At 35.4% G+C, this 18,586-nt stretch overlaps 1 protein-coding gene across 5 annotated transcripts in view; it reads left to right on the top strand.

The window, feature by feature from the left end:
* The window catches only part of GTDC1 (glycosyltransferase like domain containing 1), a 388,102-nt gene that overhangs the window by 95,759 nt on the left and 273,757 nt on the right, over positions 1–18,586 (top strand). The gene's annotated exons all lie outside the window — the stretch shown is intronic.

An 18,586-nucleotide genomic window follows, 5' to 3' on the forward strand; every position in this document is an offset into this window, starting at 1 on the left:
TGAACAAAACTGGGCAGGGGATCATTTTGCCAGAAATTAGATAGGTTCAGGTGGTAAATGCTCCATGTCTCCATGTATAACATCTGAGGCAAGTGCTTTAGTTCTTGCTATTTCTGTAACAGCTATTGGTCTTCTTTTAACAGCTGATTCAATGGCAGTATGCAGGAGGAAAGGACTGGTAGACGTTTGGTGCTATTTATCAACACTGTATTAGTTGCACAACTTTTTTCCCCTCTGATTGGCAGAGAGAAGCATACTGCTTCTAGATGATGCTGAGCTTAGTGTAAAATATGCCAGCATGGGATCTGAGCTTGTCACAGTTCATTCTTTCTTTTCATTTGGTTTGTAGAAAATGGACCTCTACCTTTACTTATCTTGTGCATTAGAAAGATAAAAGGTCATACATCTAGGAGCTAATGGCTTATTGGTGTCTTTTAGTCAACAGATTCAGATGATATATTTAGTTGAAGGTTACAGCAGCACATACTCGGCTTTCTCATTTGTGTTAGCTTCACTTCTAGTACAGAATTGAATAGGATTGAAGAGACGGTTTTCCTGTTTGTGTCTGTGGCAACTTTTTCGATGATTTGTGGTTTAATTCTTTAAACATTTTTGATCACTTATCACTTCTTTCTCTGTGAAGGCTTAAAGTATTCAGATTCTAATGTTATAATCTTTTCATCACATTATTTAATTTTAGAGAAATCAAAGTCAGAGTAGCAGCTGACATAGTTGTCTCTGAATAGTGACCTAAAAATTATAATACTACTTTTTTTTTTTGCCTGGATTTTATGGTCTGCCTTCGTGGCATCAGATTTTAAATAAGATTAGGTGGTTGTGAATCATGTATCTTGGTCTCTGGCCTCTTTAACAGGTAACTATATGACTTGGACCCTTTTTAAGTCTGCTTTTAAAAAATGTTAATCTCTCACATGGCTTTTAAACTGTTGACAGTATTGTACTTGACATTAATTTTGTTAGGCAGTTAATGCATTCTTCGGCATAACTTTGTTTCTTAGGTCTTTGCAAGACCTGTCAAAGAAAACAAAATGCTAACCTGACTTTAAAGGGGCAAGAAAATCCCCCCCAAACTATATTATTCTTTGTTCTCTATGTGCATCAAAGTGACAATCCCACACTGTCTCAATTGAGGGAGTCTAGCACAAAAATGAAAAACAGCCTGGCACTATTATAGGCTTACAGCCAAAATGTTTTGTGTAGCTTGGTTCTGGCAGTGGTTTTTGTAAGGCGGAGGGTCTACCCTCACAGCATCACCGAAGGAAGGCAGGCGGCCTTAGTATTTCCCACTTAGACTGTTTTTCCCCCTCTTCTCTTCCTCTTTCTTCACACAGACCACCATTGTGAAAAGAAATATTTTTTTTCTGAAATAGAAATATCATTCCCCTTACAACTTCCACATTTAGTAAATGGCTTTGTTCCTTATAGAAGTTGGTGCTAAATTTGCCTTTTCCACTCTCTTAGGTATTTTCTTTACAGTTGCATTTTTGCTACTATTGCCAACTTTGGTCATGTTGACACTGTATTTTTGATTGGTTGGAATCTTGTCTGCTTCAGAATTTATTATTTGAATGGAAACTTTTGAGTATTATTTGCCTGTATTATATGGATTTTTATGCCAAGATATCTCTTGTTGAGACCAAAATGTCTGCCATTGTTTTCTATTTTTGTCTAAAATTCAATGTCAGTTCATATATTTTACAAATTGAATACCCTTAGAATGTCTGATAAGTCTTGGTAGATAAGCAACTGAACTTTCGTTAAAATAAAGGATGTGCATTTAAAATATTTTTCCTTTGAAATAAAAAATGCAACGTGAAACACAGAAGTGTTTTTAAGTTTACCAATTCTCACAAAATTATAGTTAGTGCCCTACCATTAGGAGTGTGAAAATGTGGCATAATGAGTTTTAAATAGAGATGATTTGAGCAGGAGACTGGATTTTCACTATGAGCAAGCATTCTATGAAATTTCGTAGAATGTTCCTCACAATGTAAATATGTTTTCTGTTGTATTAAGCAAGACAAATGATTTACTTTCTAGTGATGTATTTTTAAAATTAGATTTTTTAGAGTGATCTATTTTAAAAATTAGTTTTGCAATCAAGAATAGTTAATAGGCAGAATATGTTTTTATAGGAGGAGATTGATATTATTTTGACTGATCTTTATTTAAAAAATTGTCAATGATTTTTGGCAATAAGAAAATTACTTTGAGAAGAAAAACTCATGTATTTTTGTAACAGTGTAACAAATGTGACTGAAAAGGAAGCAAACAGTGGCTCCTGTTTGAATTATTAATGTGAAACGTTTTTATATGCCATATATACTGGGAAACATATCTATTATGGGTACTGTAAGATAAAATTGTGCAATCTAACAGTTGTTTCTTTTCTGGGGATTTATTTTTAATTTAGAAAACGCTTTAAAATTATTAAAAGGATTTGTAAAACAAAGGTGTATCAGCAGTATGCATGAAATAAACTCACCTGTTGTTTTCTCTCATTGCGAACAGACTCAGCAATATGTTGGTTCACTACTTTAGCAAAACAAACAAATACTCCAATTGCTTTGTATGCATAAGGCACATGTAATAAATGCTACAATTCCCCATTGCTCCCAATGCTATCTTTTTAAACTTGCAAAGTGGCTTTTTTTATGCAGAGCTACTAAAATGAATCTGGGTGGGATGCCTGTTAAGTTATATGAATTGAATCTTTAGGTCAACATTTTAAACTTCTGAATTCTGAGAGTTTTGTGAAGGAATGCCAGTGAAACTTTTTTCACTTGATCCAGTTAAGTTCATGACTGTCTTGAATCCCCTATGGCAAGGTCTGATAATGTTAACATTAGCGAGTAAAGATAACATACACACACAAGCCTCTTTCATTCTGTGTGTACTGAATAATGTTTATTGCATATTAACCACTATTCAGTGACTTTAAATACACTTTCTGCAGTGGTTTAATTTTTATTTGCAGTGAAGCCCTTTATTTTTTCTGTGGTAAGAATATATCTTTCAGTGATTTAGGACAATGTGAATTGTTCTATTTATTTATTTATTCTAACTACACACAGAGGCATAGGAGAAATATTTAAGAGCCATAATGTTTAAGCAGTTTTTTGGTAAATACGGTTGAGTTTTTCATTTTTGTAGAATTTATAGACAATAAATTGTATAGTTTTAATTCAGAACACATAGCAAAGCTATTATATCTTTTTAGTTTGACATTATATATTTTTAAGGAACATAATATAGTAACTTAATCATTATATTTGTAAAAACACGGAGAAACACATTTATTAAGAGATAACAGCAAAATTGAATAAATACTGTTGATTATTTTAACTTGGATTTTACTATATTAAGTACTAAGTTTATAATTATAACTAGTACTTCATTTCATTTGAATGTCAATATAGATTTCATGTCGGGAAGATGGTTTGAATGTCTTGTTTGATATCAAATATTGGTAATGTAATAACAAGTAGCGATTTTTAAGTTTATGTGGTCTAAATATGAGTAATCTTCCCTTAAGCATATGGTACATACTTTAGTGTCAAAATTCAATAGATAGTATTGCATGAAAGGGTACCTGTTAATTTCCTCTTAATTTTTGATATGTTTTAATTTCTCCCACCCTCTGACGTATTATTCTGTAGAATACTTTTACAAGTATTTCATGTGTTTTCTATGGCATCTCACGCTGCTCACTTTTTATCTATAGTACCATATGAGTTCCTCCTTTTTAGGTTTACACTGCATATTTTAAGCTGCTGATAGTGTAAGTAGATTGCAAGGTAAAGTGACATTTAGCTTTTTGAGTTAGCTTCATTTTTAGCATGAGAACAGGTTTTTTTTTTCCCCTGTCCTAAATCTTCTCATATTTCCCATTAAAACAATCTTACTAACATTGAACAAAGAAATTCAGGGATTTGGCTAAAGCAGCACTTGAAATGCATGAAAAAGTGGCTACTACAATACAATTTTATTAATGAATGATCTACATTGGTTCCAGCTGTGTCCATGTGATTAGGCCTTCACCAGGCAACAATGGGTATTTCCCTATTGCTTTTATTTGATTTCCAAGAATGTGTCATCTGTTACATCAGCCTCTGCCAATATGCCCCTGTAAAAGTGTTTTTTTTTTTCCTTCTAAATTTCTGAAGCGTAAGTTGAATACCCACACATAGCCCTGCTGAAATATTGTTTCTATTGAATGGTGGCCTACGTTTGTATGCCTGGTGTTGCATACCAAAATCTCAGAATGTAAATTAAAGTAAATGTTTATTAAGTTTATCAGTAAATTTTTGGAAGTGTGGTTGCCTGGTAATGCTAAAAATAGACTATTTTAGCTTTTACATTTCCATCTTAATATTTTATTACAGTGGTATAATGTGTTATAGAGGTGGACAAGCTTGCAGATTGAAGTGGGGATCGTCCAGATTGTTCCCTTCCCTGGACCATATGGTATAGTTCTAAAAGCCTTTTGTACACTGTCTGTTCAGTTTATTGTAAACTCAATCTTTAGTGCACCTAAAAAGATAACCAAATAAAAGTGAGCCTTAGAAAACGGACTTCATATCATATAAGGACCCCAGATATATATTTTTGAAAGGAGATAACTGAAAATGAAATTGAAGTTGAGATGATATTATAAACAAAGGAGATTTGTCGTTCTCTGAATTTTTTTTATATCACATGGATTTTCATAGATTGTCTTTGAATACTGCTTTTAAAATGAAAGCATTTATGTTATGTGACTATAGTTATTATCCTTATTTATCCCATTCTTAGAGTTTCAGGAAAAAGAAGGTAGCATTATTCTGTTTTACAGAGGAAGTCTCTACCTGTGACTGATGGTAAGGAATATATAAACTACAGGTTTTATGAATACGTGGATTTTTTGACTTATCTTCGTGAGAATTTAGGCTAGATAACTCAGTAATTTCACTCTGTGAGGAATTACCTATACCCAGAGTTGAAAGGTTTCTAATTCTTATTTGTTTTCCTTTCTTCCCCTACCCCTAACTTAATATGTTTCTGTAATTCTATTTTAGGAAAATAGAGTAAGAGATTGCTTATCCCATATGCTAAGATCCTTTAGAAGCAGGAATGAGTAATTTCTCCTGACTCTCACTCTCTTTTCCTCCAAAGTAAGCCACTGTTTGAGAAGAGCATTAGACATTACCCACTGCTTTTTGGCATAAGAGATTTGAAGTTGAAATTCTACCAAATGGGGGGAAAAAAAGGAGAGCCTGTGAAGAACATAATTCTTTACTCTATCATTACCCTGAACCACTGAAAGGGTAACTGAGAGAAACTCAAATGTTATTGGAATGTGTAATTTTCCTTTGAATGGCCACAGTGGAATATATTTGAACAAAAAAGGCGGAACTAGTATATGTGGTGTACGGAGTTGATGGCGATTGAAATTAATGAATCTTTTCAGCACTATACAACAGAAATCCCAAGAATAGTACACATTTAAAGTTTGTCCAAGAGAAACATATATAGAGAATGATTATTGTGTTATTATTACCATAGGGAGATGACTAGAGATAGATGGATTATTAAATAATACAATAATGCTAGTGGTAAATTAAACACAAAGTATTTGTTGGGATATACATTTTTCAAATTCAAAAAGTTTTGTAAAACAGAATCGTTGATTTCAAGTGTATGTGTGGGAGTCTTTCCTATTTAAAAAATACTGTTGTTTTATAGTCTCTCATTTATTTTATTTATTTATTTATTTTGAATGGAGTCTTGCTCTGTTACCAGAGCTGGAGTGCAATGGCGCGATCTTGGCTCACCACAACCTCTACCTCCCAGGTTCAAGTGATTCTTTTGCCTCAGCCTCCTGAGTAGCTGGGATTATAGGCACATGCCACCATGCCTGGCTAATTTTGTATTTTTAGTAGAGACAGGGTTTCTCCATGTTGATCAGGCTTGTCTTGAACTCCTAACCTCAGGTGATCCGCCCGTTTCAGCCTCCCAAAGTGCTGGGATTACAGGCGTGAGTCACCACGCCCAGCCTTTCATTTATTCTTAAGCCACTTTCTAAGGTGCTCACAAAATTGAAAAGCATAGTTTACACTTTCACACAAATTAGATACCTTCCCTTTTTCTCTCCCCCTATTCTCCTTCTTTTCTCCTTTCTTCCTAACCTTCAGCTATTTACTTATATATGTGTATTATATATATGAATGATATATACCATACTTATAGAAAAATGTTATTTTAATAGATTTGAGGGATTGAAAGTTCCACTTAAGAAAACAAAAATCTTGTAATAACTATGCAACAAATGGATTTTTATGGAGGAATTTGACCATGTTTATCGAAGGAATTCAGATTACAGAAAATCGTAGAAGTGTAAATTCAAAATTCTTTTTTTTTTTTTTTCTAGCTAGGAAGGACTGGATTACAGCTTAAGAAAAGAGGAACCATAAAGAGTCTAACTCAAGTATCTCCTATTTTAATGGTAAAAATGCCTCTGGCTCCAAGTAGTAGAAAATCTTACTGACATTGATTTAAATGAGTTAGGGTTTTATTTGTCTCATAAGAATCAGAAGGCAGTTAGTTCACAGGTAACTGATACCATCAGGGATCCAGGTAGTGTCTAACTCCCCACCATCCTTAGCATGTTACTTTTGCCTCTTATTTCACTTTCAAGCAGGAAGAACAAAGGGAGAGCTCAGAAACTTTCTTCCCATGGATACTTTCTCTTTTTCTTTAGAAAGGGATGTTCACTCACAGGGACTTGTGTCTAGTTCTCATTGGTCAAAAGTATGTCCCATATAACCACCTCTAGAGTGAGGTAATGAGTGTTTTCACTTTCTAGCCTCTTTTGGAGGAAGGCAGGGAGAATGGGAATTAGAATGAGTGTTGAATGAGCCATCCTAAAGTTATCTGCTGTACTTCCTTAATTCTTTTGTACAGTTAGTTGTTTGGACTTTAGAAATTCTCTGGATACTTGGTTTATGTAGTAACTTGCTATTGGTTGTCTTTTGAACAGTTAGTGCATATGTGTTGGTGTTGTTATGTTTCTGTGTCTGAGGATAGGAACTGTAATTGAGTCATCTTTGTATCTTTACGCTTAGTATGGTGCCTACATGTTGAACCTCAATAATCCCTTCTTGAATGAATGAATGAATATTAAGAAATATATTTGTTAATATTATGAGTATAAATCATTTATACATTTAAGGATATTGTAATATTTTTAATTTGTGAGGGTTTGTGGACTAAATTTTGTAGAATTGCTTGTTATTGCTAAGGGGACATCAGTGTAATAATGTCCAGGTTGTTTTGAAAAAAAGGAAAGTCCTCAAAATGGTTTAGTACCAATGTTTTTTGGGGGCTGGGTGTTCCATGAGTAAGTAAGAAATATGATTGCTCTTAACTCTATGTATAGACTATTGTTTAAACAAAGATATTTTGTAGTACTCATATGTTAGGATCTTAGTTTTTAAAGAAATAGGCAATTGGAATTTATTTATTCCAAAGGCAAACAGGTCATTTGATAATTTATATTACTGATGCTGATTTATAGATCCTTGGAAGCATCGTATGGCTAAGGACATATTAAATCAGATTTTGCATTAGTTGACTTTTGAGTATATATGTTTTTAAATTCTTAGAGGGACAGCTTTATACTTTTTAATTCACAAGCAAATGGTTATGCACGATAGAATTTCATGTCCAAAGGAAATCTTAAGAGGTCATCTTTACATCTGCTTGTTGTGCCCTTGACTGTCTTAGAAGGATGCAGACTACGTCTTCATTTAAAATCTGCAGAAGGAACGGCTCAGACTTGGTAGGAATCAGTAACTTACAACTCCTCCAGTGTCTGACTTAAATTCTCTTTATTGTATTTCCATTCAGTTTCTGTTATTTTAACCTCAGAGGACAAAATGAACAACAATCTACTATCTCCCATACAACATCCCCCATATATTATAAATTCCTATTTTAATAAATTCCTCTCTTTTCATTCATGATGGCAGGGTTGTTGGTACCTTAATTACTAAAACAGTCTGTGCATGGATAGAACTTAATTCAAAGCAGGGAATGTATTCAAGTGTCTGGAACTCAAATTTTCTATCTGAGCAGTTTATAGTCACTAGGAATAAAGAAAGCTCTTTTAACATTCAGAAGCAGTCCTAGGAGAAGGGTTCTTACATAATCACAATGTAGGCAAAGTAGTTTCCTAGATTTGAACTCAGAATTGGTTATTGGTAGTTTTATTTGGCCCTTAAGCAGATCTTTTGCTCATACTTTTGGAAGTAATAAAGGTCAACACTTTGCACTTAAAAAAGTGCATGTAAAATATCAGCTGTCCCTCACTATTTTCACCTTTATTCTCAGTGATCAGTATAGTATCTGACTCATAGTATGCACTTAGTAAATGTTTGTTAAATAAGTATCCCTTGATAATGTTTCTAATATGGGTAGCTTTATGCTTTGCATTTCTCCATTCCTCTGTATTTCATGCTGTCCAATAAACACTCACACTTTATTTTTTACTGTCTTTATCTTTCTATTCAATGATATTGGCCGTGATTTAGGATTTACTTGAAGATCTGAATACCATAGTAATACCTGAACAATTCAATTTGTGATGACACTGTAATTTTCAAATTCAGGAATACCTCCTTTGTTTTATTCCTCATAAGATAGTGACTTAATTATAGCCTGTTGATGAGAATTCAGAATGCATTAACTGAATATTGTATACAAGGCATTTTGCTGGGTTATGAGTAGTTACAAACATGAATTGTACATAAACCTTGCTGCCAAGAAATTGAGATCTGGTTGGGAGACACACACACATATACTGTATAACTATAGTATAAGAGGGATTGTGGTGACTGCTCTAAATGGGGTAAAAGCAAAATTTAGGGCACTATAGAGGAAGGCGTAATTACTTCTGACTAGCTCAATATGGATGAGTAATTGACTAAGTCTTCACGGATGGCATGAAATTTGAATGGTGTCTTGAACTATATGTAGGAATTTGACAGGTCATGAAGGCAAAAGGTTTCAGAGAGGAGAAATAGTAGGAGCAGTACTCGCAGGTAGGAATGTGTATGGAGTGTTTGATGAAATAGAATGGTTTCTTCAGTATTTAGAGTAATAGTGTGTCTGTGGGAGTGACAGAAATTGAGGCTAGAATGGAGCTTGGAACCAAATTGTAAGGGGTCTCATTTCTTGTTAAATAGTTTTCTTTATTTCATAGAAAAAGTATAGGTTTTTGAGTGGAAAAGTGACATCAAGGTACCTGTAAATTTCAGAGGAAGAATGGAAGACGTTAAATGTAGCTACAGGTAGGGAGATCAGTTAGAAGGCTGATGAATAGCTCCTGTTGAAGATGATAAGCGAGGCTGGAGGCAACAGAGCTTGGAAGGAGGGTCTGATACCAGAGGCCTGGCGTGGGTCAGATGCCCTGTGACCTGCTGATTTGCTTAGAGGTGTGCAGCAGAGTTCTGGCTCCCAATAGAAGGTGCTTTCCAATTTTGAGTCTTCCTTCCAGCCATACCATTTTGGTGGATTGTGGAACATGCTCCCACTCGCTGCACCTGGGCGATCAAATATTTCAAATATTTTAGCTTGAATTCTAGAAGGAAGCAAAAGGAGAATTTGAATAGTTATGTGAGCCAATAATGTCTGCCACATTTCCTCAATTCTGTATTTCCTGGGCTCTTGGTTCACCTTCTTGAACTATTCGTATAACTTACTATTGGTCCCTCTTTGAGACCCGGCTCAAATGTTCTACATTTATCATTCTGTATTGAAGTTATATCGAGGCCTGAGACCCAAGACTGTATTTGGGTCATCATAATATCACAAAACAGTTTAATTTTTAGAATGTAATAATTAATAAATGCTTGTTGAATAAAGCAAATTTGTTTATGTTTTGTGTTTATGTTTTCCTACTCTTTGCACATACCAAGCATATGCCTATCAGGGTCTTGCTGTGCCTGCTGCTTAGATCCAGATCTACATACTCCCCAATACCCTCGCCCCTTCTTCTGATTTCTGTTCAGATGTCATCTCATTATCAGCAAGATGTTTTCTCACAACGCTGTATCCAATAACCTCCTCACACCAGCTCTCAGTAGCCCCTATCCTCTGTTACCCTGTGTTATTTTTCTTTATAGGTACCCTCATCTGACATACATTTAACGTGATGATGGTCTTTTTACTCCAACTAGAAAGAAATTGTTTGTGATAAGAGTACCATTTGGTTTGTTACTTAATTTGCCCCCAAGCATGCAGAACAATGATGAGCAGGCACTTAGTAGGCACAATAAGTATTTGCTGAGTAAATGAATAGTAGAGATTAGGCTGAAAAGGATACAAAACATTCATGTACAGGTTTGTTTATAAGTTTATCCAAACCATGGCATTGTTATTATAACTTTTATGATAACAAATCATTAATATTTCTCTCAGAAAATAAAAAAGAGTTCTATTTTCTATAGATTGTGCCTGTGAAATCTAATTGTGGATTAGTATTTGTTTTAAAAACATTTGAATGCCAAGCATATCCAGTCAGAAAACACTTTTATTATCCATGCCAGCTTAATTTTTAAGGCAGTGAAATGGAAGACTGTCATTCCAGTAAGCAACTTATTTTCATTTGTGAGAATAGAATATTTTGAGTATTCTAATTGATTTTTGAAGATGGTTTTACAAGAAAACAATCCTTGTTTCTGTACATTGTACATTTGCCTTTAGGATGGAAGGAAACTAGAAACAGACCTGGAAATTATTTTCTCAGAAAGGTACAAGCTATAACTGAATTGATTTTTGACAAATGTATCAGGAGGAGGGTCAGTCAGGGCCAAGGTATAGGGTAAATCTTGGGATTCTCAACACTTTAAAGAAGACCTGATTTTAAAAATCGTTTTATATGTATTTTTAAAGTTTGTAAAGAGATTCCAGACTGTTTGTCATGAGCTCAAGACTATTTTTTACTGTATTTTATGTCAAATTTCAGTTGGATATTTTTCTAGAAATCTTAAGTCTATAATTGGGCAATAAAAAAATTGGTTATCAAATCAATAGTATTATATGGCTTTTAGTGTCATGAGAATTCCCTTTTGGAAACCCATAAAAGCTCATTTTTTTCTCACTATAAACTTTATCTGTCAGTTCTCTAGAAGGTCAGAGTACTAATGTTGGAGGTGATCTGCTCTGGGACAGAGTCAACAAAGTGGTAGTAAAGTTAAAAAATGCCACATGGTGCTTTCCTAAGATTAGAATTTCTTTTTCATATCAAGTTTGTGCTTATTTTAAAATAAGGAAAGTTATATGTCAATAGGTATAGTCTTCATACCCATCTAAATAGATAAAATAAGGTTACCTCCAGTTTTTGCATTTATATATTTCATATTTTATTAGTTTTTTTTTGTTTTCTGGAAATAACTTCTTAATTATTTGTATACTTTTAGTAGTTTGATTTGTCGCTAGATTTGTAAGTTAGGTTTTTTGGAATGGGTGGTTTAAAAAATGGAATGTGATGAAATGGTTGTGTTGGAAAACAATTCCAGGAACAGAGTTATTTCATATTACTTGAAAATGAAACATGTTGTTTAGATTGTAAAAAGTACTAGAGCTTGGAGAGTACCTTTAAAAATATTTCTCTACTAAGTCTGAGTTGCCATTGCTTAATATTTATTGATTATCCATTCACATATTGCATGTATATAAATATAGGACAAATCTGAGTGGTTATGAGAAGTCTTTTAAAATGTAAATCTCTTTCTCTTTTAGTTGACTATCCGATCAGTCCTCGCTTTGTTTTTTAACATGTGCAATATATATGGATGATTTTACAATAACATTTTCCAGTTCTCTCCCCTCCTCTCCCCTCCCCTCCCATCCCCTCCCATCCCCTCCTCTCCCCCCACTCCTCTCCCCCTCCCCTTCCTTTGACAGAGTCTCTCACTGTCACCCAGACTGGAGTGCAGTGGCACCATCTGGGCTCACTGCAAGCTCCACCTCCTGGGTTCATGCCACTCTCCTGCCTCAGCCTCCCGAGTAGCTGGAACTACAGGTGCCAGCCACCACGCCCAGCTAATTTTTTTGTATTTTTAGTGGAGACAAGGTTTCACTGTGTTAGCCAAGATGATCTTGATCTCCTGACCCTGTCATCCACCCGCCTCAGCCTCTCAAAGTGCTGGGATTACAGGTGTAAGCCACCACGCCCAGCCTCCAGCTTTCTTAATACAAGACACTTCAGAAATTAAGTGTGCAACTAGAAGTCCTTTTCAATTTCGTTCACCTTAATTAAATATTTGCCCTTATTTCAAGACCCATATCTAATTATCAAAGCATAACTAGATTTTGGCATTTTACTTGAACTTTAAAACTTTGAGTTTATATTTTACCTCTTCATGTTCCGTTTCAAAACTGTAAGTACCAAAATAATTATTTTAGTTTCTAACACACCGTCAAAGTACAGCCTCAGATTCCTTATATATGTATAGACCTTGATCAGTTTATAATTATTTAATAAACAAGTACATTTTAAGATTGAGAATTACTTTTAGTTCATACATTACTTAAACAAGCAGTATTTGCAAACCAAATGATAATGTTTTGAATCGCTATAGCACCATTAGTTATAACCCTTGTTGATTAGTTTTTAAATAAGTTTCCTTATAGCAATAGTATTTATAATAATTTGAAAACCACTTGCAAGCTTCTGGAAGGGAGGAAGCCTTCAGTAATTGGGAAGTAGTTTGTTATATCAAACAATTTGGCCTCCTTCCCTAAAGTTAAGAAAAATGTTATAGCTTCTTTTAATTGAAGTTGAAACACGTTCAATGAAGACAACTTGAAGAATAAAATGAAGCACAAAGAGAAAAACAAAGTTGTTCCCAGTTCTACCTCAAATGATCATTTATGTTTACCTGTATGCATGTAGTCTTTCTCTCATATTATGAGATACTTATTTCATAATAGTTTTTATATATGCATTTCATGCAGTCATGCAGTAGTGTAAACATTTTCCCATGCCAATGTATATTCATTATATTTTTTGATCATTTAATCATAAGAGATCCCTTTTTATAGGATATTTTGATTGTTTTTAATTGGGGGAAAGAGTGCAGTAAAGATTTTTGATAACTTCCAGGGTTAATCCTTAAAAATGCTATTGTTGAATCAAAAGCTATGCATAGTTTTCAAGCTTTTTGTATTATGATGAAATGTGATAGAATATTCTAATACTTTAAAGCAAAGCTAACTATATGTATTAGTCGATTGGGTAGCAGCTTTCAGTCTACATTTTGGAGACTTTAGAAAAGTCCTTTTTAAATTCACAAACTATTATTTGCATCTACTATACAGATGGTTGAAATTTCACTATCACCTGTTGTTCTCTTGCAACATGCAAGTATTCCTGCGAGAGGTAACACATTGTACCCCAGCAGGCATTTATTCCAAATATGATGTAGTTTATCTGACATTTTTTTTTTTTTAGACGGAGTCTCGCTCTGTCGCCCAGGCTGGAGTGCAGTGACCGGATCTCGGCTCACTGCAAGCCCCGCCTCCCGGGTTTACGCCATTCTCCTGCCTCAGCCTCCTGAGTAGCTGGGACTACAGGCGCCCGCCACCTCGCCCGGCTAGTTTTTTGTATTTTTTAGTAGAGACGGGGTTTCACCGTGTTAGCCAGGATGGTCTCGATCTCCTGACCTCGTGATCCGCCCGTCTCGGCCTCCCAAAGTGCTGGGATTACAGGCTTGAGCCACCGCGCCCGGCCCTTATCTGACATTTTAAATTTAATTCTTGCAAGTGAAGTTTGGAAACAAGGTGGGTGCATTTAACAAGGGTAATGCAAGAGGATAATAGGATACTTCAATTCTATCAAGATCAATTGAACAACTATTATAGAAAATACAGGATATTATATGCCTAGTTTTAGTAGTTTGAGTTATAAATTCTCTCTACAATGATTCAGGCTGTTTGTTAATTGTGAATACTGATTAATCCAGTAGAGAGACTAATGATCCCAGATATGGTGCATATATGTGCTGGAGAGAGATGCAAGGGGGAATTAACTAACTCCTAAGTAACTTTACTCTGTTTGAACACGCTGTTTGCAAAGTGTTAAATTACTTTAAGAGATGGTGAGGATGCGGAGTGCAGCTTTGGGTAGTTTGTAAGGAATACTCTGGCTATAGGGTCTCTGCTTCATTAGACAAAATATTTGTATCATTGGAATGTCTCCTTGAAAAACCAGTTGATAAAGAGATAGACAAGGCCACTAAATAGATAAAAGTCACAGTGCTTGTTCCAGTCAGGAAACTTCAAGCTGTTGATATAGGAAAGCCCGTGCTTCCTCTGCGGAAACTTTGGACAATAGTAGACCTTCTAGAAATTATGCACAGTTGTCCGTGTATACCTTTTCTTTATTTAACAGTTTCAATCCTAAATATCTTCAGGATAAAAAAAAAAATCCCCATCTATTATTAACAGACTGACTCTTTTTCTTATAATAGTGGGTAGCTAATAATATGCCCCTTGTGATATTTAAAAATAATGATACAGCTCTCATTACCACATCTATTAGCCCCAGATTTACTCAGCCCTGGTCTAAACTGGGTTTTTGAGCTTTTTAAAATTTAGCATTAAAGATCTCTAGACTCTGTCCAGTTTTTCTGATGTTGCCTTTGTAAACTGTCAGCACATGTCTTAAACTATTGGCAAATCAGAAGATTATTAAAAATATGTATAGTGACTGGAAAAAGAACTTCTTCAATAAATAAATAGAAGAAAATATACTTTTACTGAATACTTCGAATACATATCTGTATTCATGTAGAATGTTGGAGATGAGAGCAATATCAATAAATATGTTAACTGATGCAGCTTTTATTTTATTTTAAATTTATTTTTTCTGAGACAGGGTCTGTGTCCCCCAGGCTGGAGTGCAGTGGCGTGATTTCGGCTCACTGCAGCCTCCACCTCCCAGGCTCAAGAGATCCTCCCACCTCAGCCTTCCAAGTAGGCGGGACAACAGGCATGCGCCACCACACCCAGCTAATTATTTGTATTTTTGTAGAGATGGGGTTTTGCTATGTTGCCCAGGCTGGTCTTAAACTCGTGGACTCAAGCAATCCACCAACCTTGGCCTCCCAAAGTTCTGGGATTACAGGCATGAGCCATTGTGCCTGGTCTGATACTGCTTTAAAACATGGTTTTGTTGATTTGGATGTTAAAGGACAGTTTCTAATACTGGCTTCACCTCACACTTCCTAACACCATTTAAGAAGTCTGTTACTGTAGGCCAGGCACAGTGACACGCCTGTAATCCCAGCACTTTGGGAGGCTGAGGTGGGTGAATCACCTGAGGTCAGGTTCGAGACCAGCTTGGCCAACACGGTGAAACCCCATCTCTACTAAAAACACAAAAATTAGCCAGACATGGTGGTGTGCGCCTGCAGTTCCAGCTACTTGGGAGAGTAAGGCAGGAGAATCGCTTGAACCTGGGAGGTGGAGGTTGCAGTGAGCCGAAATCGCGCCACTGCCCTCCAGCCTAGGCAACAAGAGTGAAACTCCATCTCAGAAGAAGAAGAAGAAGAAGAGGAGGAGGAGGGGGAGGGGGAGGGGGAGGGGGAGGGGGAGGGGGAGGGGGAAGGGGAAGGGGAAGGGGAAGGGGAGGGGGAGGGGGAAGGGGAAGAAGAAAAGAAGAAGAAGAAGAAAAGAAGAAGAAGAAGAAGAAGAAGAAAAAGGTCTGTTACTGCAAAGTGCTTTTTCACTGATATAAAATGAATATTAAAAACATCAAATGTGTCTAACGTTGATACATTTAAGGATATCTTAATCCAGCTCTTCAGTCCCCTATGGAAATTCCTCTTTCTTCTCCCAAATATTTGTCTGATATTCTTTCACCTCCTGAGATGCTAGGATTTTGCTTTTTTTTTTTTTTAAGATACTTTCCCTCATGGATAAATCAAATTGAATTGTGAGATTATGGCCTTTTCATTTTTCATTAGAAGTGACTAAATCCAGAACCTTAGACTCAGTGACATTTATTTCAACTCATCAAGGGAATGCCACCCATGTTTGCTTGTGTTGCTGTACTTCAAATAGGACGTTGAGAATATTTGTATGTTAGAGTAACACTGCTATTTCTGTTTCAAAATTACCTGAAAATGTATGTGTCTCCCACTTGGAGAGGGAAACTTCTCAATAACTTTTGTAGTTAATATGGATTAAGTTACTAAAACATGTTTGAGTATTCTTAACCAGTATAGTTAAGAATATGTTAGTCATCTTATTTTAAACTCATTTTCGTGTGTATATTTATAATTACCCTGCACAAACTCAGTCTGAGTTAAATGTTGGCATAGAAGCCAGTGTAGGGTAGCAAGATAATGTTTCTGTCCAATAAAAAATGCCAGTATAATGATTAAGCCAGTGGACTCCTTCCAGGTCATAGACGTGACTATTTTTGAATTAAACATTCTTGTAGACTCCAGTCAGGTTGGGGAAGATGCTTTCCCATGGCATGGAACATAGTTTCTAAATCCCTCAGCAGGGCAGACGATTTTCCTTAGATTGAGGGGTGACGTTTTGAATAGAATGAGATGCCACCTATTATATTTACATGGTAATACAATCTGTACATAAAATTCTGCCTATGAGAGTAAATAGTAATGAGTGATAGGAAGAAGTAATTTTTTATGTCTGATAATAGTAAAACTCTTGAATGAATTAGGAAGAAATTGTCACGGCCGTTGCTAAAGGATTTTACGGTTCATTGACTCAACACACATTTATTGAACACTTTCTGTTTGCTGAGTGCTAGAGATACAATGGTAAGCAAAACAGACCTAGTCAAGTGTCTCCATGGAACTTAATATCCAGTGGAGATATTGACATTAAATAATTACTTGTATAAATATATCCTACATGTGATCAGTACACAGAAATGCTATAGATTGTTTTTTCAAGAGAACCTTGACTTTGCTTGATGGTAACAGTAGTACATTTTTGAGCTAGACTGAATATGGCTATATGGCTGACTTCTTCACTTTCTACTCCAAACCTTTGTTGGCATGTGACTCTTCAATATTGTTTTTTTTTTTCCCCCTCCAGTCCTAGTTCTTAAGACCTATTATTCTATCAAAAAGGTGACTGTCCAGCGCTTAGGGGTAAAGAATAAGGGCTATATCTTCCGAGGAGTGATGATTGTGTTGGACTCTGGGAGGAATCAGAAGAGATTCAAACAAAACAATTTAAGTATTTCACTATTATGATATTCAATTACTTATATTACTGATGTCTTGCTTTTACAAATGAGGAGGCATTATTAAATATTGTATGTGATTAATATATTAATTTATAGTGACATTTATATTCCACAAGCATATAAAACATATAGTGTTATATATATATATCATTTAAATATTAATAATTATTAAACACTTTTATTTAATCCTAAAACTCAAAGACTGAAAAATGGAGGTTTCTTTTACTTATGTTGTATCCTGTGCCTGCAGTGAAGTACAATGGAATGCCATGTGAATATGGAGTTGGAAGACCTGGGTTTTAGTCTTGCTGTCACTTACTCTTTGCTGCTGATATTCTTTATATTTTGTATTCTGTAAAAGAAAAGTGGCTCAACAATGGTATCAGCCTTCCTTTCACCTATTATTCTGAACACACCTTGACTTCTCTGCTTGGGTATTCATATCCGAATGGATCAGGGAACCTAGTTTTCTCCCACTGAGCTGGTTTACAGCCCATTTCAAGAAGGTGGAAGGCTTCTGGAGAAATGCCATTTTTGAGAAGGAAATACATTATTCATCTTGTCAAACTTTTATAAAAAGAATAATTGTTAGCAGAAAGTATTTTAAAATGCCTTTTTTTCTTCTCTGTTAAATAAAAGCCTAATTACTAAAGGTGGAATGGGCTCTCTAGATTGATGGTGAGGGAATTGGCTTCTCATCCTACTTCCACTTCTCAGATTAAACTAGGATGATAGTAGATCAAACAGAATAAGAAACTGCAGGTGATTTTCAAAATTTATGAAGTTTAAGAATATTCTCTTAGGCCATAAAACTCACTTTGGCCTAGAATTCAATTGCTTATTCTGTTTCTCCCATCTCGTTAATCAGTGTTACTTCTCTTGTATTGGTAGGTTAAAATAAACACATACCTATATGAAAAATTTTATTATTTCCTATAAATTCTGCTTCTGTCAACAATGCAGAATCAGTATTTGAAAGAGAACATAATAAAATGTGTCCAGATATACTTGCTGCTTTAGTTTAGACTTCAGGAATAATGGGAAATCATTAGTATCAAGTACAGTGCTGCCTGACACTTGTTGCTCAGAACCTGTGTTAAGTGAAGCCAGTGTCACTTTCAAGGCAGAAGAAAGCAACTTTCTGTGTCCGCCAGATTTTCACTTCAGCTCCAGAAAAACCTAGTTTGTCTACTGTGTGTCGGGTTCTGAGACAGCTTTCAGGAAAATAACGGCACAGCGCCCAGTTTTCAGATTTTCACAGCCCCATGGAGAAGCAGAACATGTGAGTGACTACAG

This window comes from Rhinopithecus roxellana, chromosome 14 (assembly GCF_007565055.1).
Source record: "Rhinopithecus roxellana isolate Shanxi Qingling chromosome 14, ASM756505v1, whole genome shotgun sequence".
Classification (NCBI taxonomy): domain Eukaryota; kingdom Metazoa; phylum Chordata; class Mammalia; order Primates; family Cercopithecidae; genus Rhinopithecus; species Rhinopithecus roxellana.